The following is a 3,960-nucleotide window of genomic DNA, read 5'->3' as shown; positions in this document are numbered from 1 at the left end:
CACAATGTAACATGCTGCAATACACAGGATGATATGCTAAAGTCTCACAAGCTATGCACAATGTAACATGCTGCAATACACAGGATGATATGCTAAAGTCTCACAAGCTATGCACAATGTAACATGCTGCAATACACAGGATGATATGTTAAAGTCTCACAAGCAATGCACAATGTAACATGCTGCAATACACAGGATGATATGTTAAAGTCTCACAAGCAATGCACAATGTAACATGGTGCAATACACAGGATGATATGTTACAGTCTCACAAGCTGTGCACAATATAACATGCTGCAATACACAGAATGATATGCTAAAGTCTCACAAGCAATGATCAATGTAACATGCTGCAATACACAGGATGATATGTTACAGTCTCACAAGCAGTGCACAATGTAACATGCTGCAATACACAGGATGATATGCTAAAGTCTCACAAGCAATGATCAATGTAACATGCTGCAATACACAGGATGATATGTTACAGTCTCAAAAGCAATGCACAATGTAACATGCTGCAATACACAGGATGATATGTTAAAGTCTCACAAGCAATGCACAATGTAACATGGTGCAATACACAGGATGATATGTTACAGTCTCACAAGCTGTGCACAATATAACATGCTGCAATACACAGAATGATATGCTAAAGTCTCACAAACAATGCACAATGTAACATGCTGCAATACACAGGATGATATGTTACAGTCTCACAAGCAGTGCACAATGTAACATGCTGCAATACACAGGATGATATGTTACAGTCTCACAAGCTGTGCACAATGTAACATGCTGCAATACACAGGATGATATGTTACAGTCTCACAAGCTGGGCACAATGTAACATGCTGCAATACACAGGATGATATGTTAAAGTCTCACAAGCAATGCACAATGTAACATGGTGCAATACACAGGATGATATGTTACAGTCTCACAAGCTGTGCACAATATAACATGCTGCAATACACAGAATGATATGCTAAAGTCTCACAAACAATGCACAATGTAACATGCTGCAATACACAGGATGATATGTTACAGTCTCACAAGCAGTGCACAATGTAACATGCTGCAATACACAGGATGATATGTTACAGTCTCACAAGCTGTGCACAATGTAACATGGTGCAATACACAGGATGATATGTTACAGTCTCACAAGCTGTGCACAATATAACATGCTGCAATACACAGGATGATATGTTACAGTCTCACAAGCTGTGCACAATATAACATGCTGCAATACACAGAATGATATGCTAAAGTCTCACAAACAATGCACAATGTAACATGCTGCAATACACAGGATGATATGTTACAGTCTCACAAGCTATGCACAATGTAACATGCCGCAATACACAGGATGATATGTTACAGTCTCACAAGCAATGCACAATGTAACATGCTGCAATACACAGGATGATATGTTACAGTCTCACAAGCTATGCACAATGTAACATGCTGCAATACACAGGATGATATGTTAAAGCGGCAATCCAAGTTCTGTTATTTATTTATTTGTTTAAATAGGGTTGCCGCAGGGGGTCTCCGTAGCTGAACCCCATTAATTTCAGCTCCGGGGGCCCCTTGCTTCCCAAGATACAGATCCCCAAAGAGGGTTCCGGTCTCTGAACAAAGTTTAAAGCCCCTGCTCACATGGACCAGTCGGAAGCCGGACCGGGTGACATCGCAGCTTCCAATTGGCCCGCGGGGAGCGGGCGCTTTGAAAAGAGTTCATTACGTGACCCAACCGGCACCCACTACGAAGGTCTGTATCTCCGGAAGCAGGGGGTCCCCGGAGCTTAAATTAAAGGGGTTCAGCTCCGGAGACCCCCTGCTTCAATCATATGTCAAAAAAATAATCATTTTAAGGGTGCCACGTTATCGGTAATGTGCGTCCATTCTTACCCTTTCATTCCTGGCGATTTCCAGGCACATTTTTCTGACATTCCGACTGGCCACCAAGGGGTTAATTCTGGATGTAGATATTAATGGGCTACTCACATAGGAGGGAGGTAAGGACTAATGAGCTGCAACTTTCTAAAGCAGACGCCTAATTAGCAGTAATTGTAAAGGTAATATTTATATAATTGCATTACAGGAAGAAAAAAAAGAGATTTCTGCTAAAAATGATGTGTTAATGGTTTTCTCAGCGGGAGAGAAGACTTCCGCACAACAAGGACAAACGAGCAACTTATCGATCAACCCCTCACTGGCCAGAACCGGCTTTATCAGCAAAGAGTGACCGCGCACAGCGGAAAAGGGTAACAAGTCTCAGTCACTGAAGGGACATTATTAATGGTACGGGTAAACATTTTCTTATGCTATCACATTAAGTCTATGTGTGTATATATATATATAAACCATACGATACGGTTTGAAGCACGAGATCAGGAGACAGCACTCTGGTAAGTTTGATCACGAACTTACCAGAGTGCTGTCTCCTGATCTCGTGCTTCAAACGGTATCGTATGGTTTATTATTGCTTTATGGGACAAGCACCCAATTTTTTCTACTTGCAAGTGGAGTGCCGGCTGCTTCTGTGGATTCTATCTATCTATCTATATATATATATATATATATATATATATATATATATACATACATACATACATATAAAAATATACATAAATACATTCTGGCGTATAAGAACACCTTAACCCCATCCATTCCAGAGGAGTCAGAAACACTTGGCAGTGAGGAAGGTAGATTGTGGCGATGATGTTACATGGCTGAGGTCTTTCTCTTTATTGCAACTTCAGCGTACCTATGCCTGAGGCTTTATATCCAGCGTGCTGGCTGCGTTTGCACCTGCCCTGCTCTCGCCTGAAGTATATGCCTGGGAAACGAGGGGATACAACCCTGCATTCCTCTCTGCTTCCGACCTGGGAAGCTGAGTTATTCCGAGCGTACATGTTGTTTACAACTGAAAGGCCAAACGGTTGTGTAGAGCCGTAGTGGGGGAGCTGAGCGTTTGCCAATTCCATCCGAGAAGTCGTTATTTGTGAGGAGGTTCTGCAGGCTGATGCTCTAAGCCGCCGATTTATACAAACATTGCTTTCTTTCACTCCTTAGGTGTCCCATTCAACCCCACGAAACTCCAGATGGTGCAGCTAAAGCATCAGGTCAATGAACTATGAGCAACAGACTATTCCGTTTACTAAAATTAAAGCAATTTCTGGAAAACCGGAGAGAAATGTCTCTTTTTATAACTCGGATGGTATCTGCAAGCTGTTCTCTCTCCCTGGGGTGGGAGCAGAGTGGCTGAAAACAGGTTTTATTAAGAACACGACTATTTGTAGGTTCTGCGCACAACTGGTTTATATGATTTTTTTTCTCGTACCTTTTTCCATTTGCTGCTGCTGTGAAAATGTAAATTCTGAAACGCGCGTCGGAGTCTCGGGGACCGTCTGTTCTGAGCCGCCACGTTGTATCTGGAACACAATATGCCTGATGTCGTTCCAGATTTGTATTAAATAATCCGTCAGTGCTTGGTGCAAGTTCTTTAATTGTTTTAACAAAAATAAAGTTCAAGTGAGTGTTCTCTGGGAGAAAAAGTAACAGCTATGGATGCTGATAAAATGCCAGAGGGGCCGTCGCACAGAGGGATCGGGGCCAACGGACAGATGGGACCGACACAGAGGGGCCGTCGTACAGAGGGATCGGGGGCCGACGCACAGAGGGATCGGGACCGACGCACACCGATGCACAGAGGATCAGGGGACCAATGCACAGAGGGATCAGGGGACCGACGCACAGATGGGCCGACGCACAGAGGGATCAGGGGACCGACGCACAGATGGGCCGACGCACAGAGGAATCGGGACCAATGCAAAGAGGAGCGTACACACTACAGGACCAACACATCGAGGGGCCGACGCACCTGGTGGCCGATGCACCAAGGGACAGACGCATTGAGTGGCAGACGCACCGGGGGCCTGACACATGGAG

General features: G+C 44.0%; 1 long non-coding RNA gene across 2 annotated transcripts in view; it reads left to right on the top strand.

Moving 5' to 3' along the window:
- LOC142469254 (uncharacterized) overlaps nucleotides 1-3,582 on the top strand; it is a 31,376-nt gene extending 27,794 nt beyond the window's left edge. Inside the window, exons 2-3 of one of the 2 annotated variants that reach the window (XR_012789001.1) lie at nucleotides 2,111-2,310; nucleotides 3,085-3,582. This is a non-coding gene — a long non-coding RNA (uncharacterized LOC142469254). The remainder of the gene's footprint in view (nucleotides 1-2,110; nucleotides 2,311-3,084) is intronic. The other variant, XR_012789000.1, reaches the window with a different exon arrangement.
- The last annotated feature ends 378 nt before the right edge of the window (nucleotides 3,583-3,960 follow it).

The sequence above is a fragment of the Ascaphus truei genome, chromosome 18, assembly GCF_040206685.1.
Source record: "Ascaphus truei isolate aAscTru1 chromosome 18, aAscTru1.hap1, whole genome shotgun sequence".
Taxonomy (NCBI): domain Eukaryota; kingdom Metazoa; phylum Chordata; class Amphibia; order Anura; family Ascaphidae; genus Ascaphus; species Ascaphus truei.
Note: the sequence above shows the minus strand (reverse complement) of the source record. Positions and strands in the feature narration are given on the sequence as shown.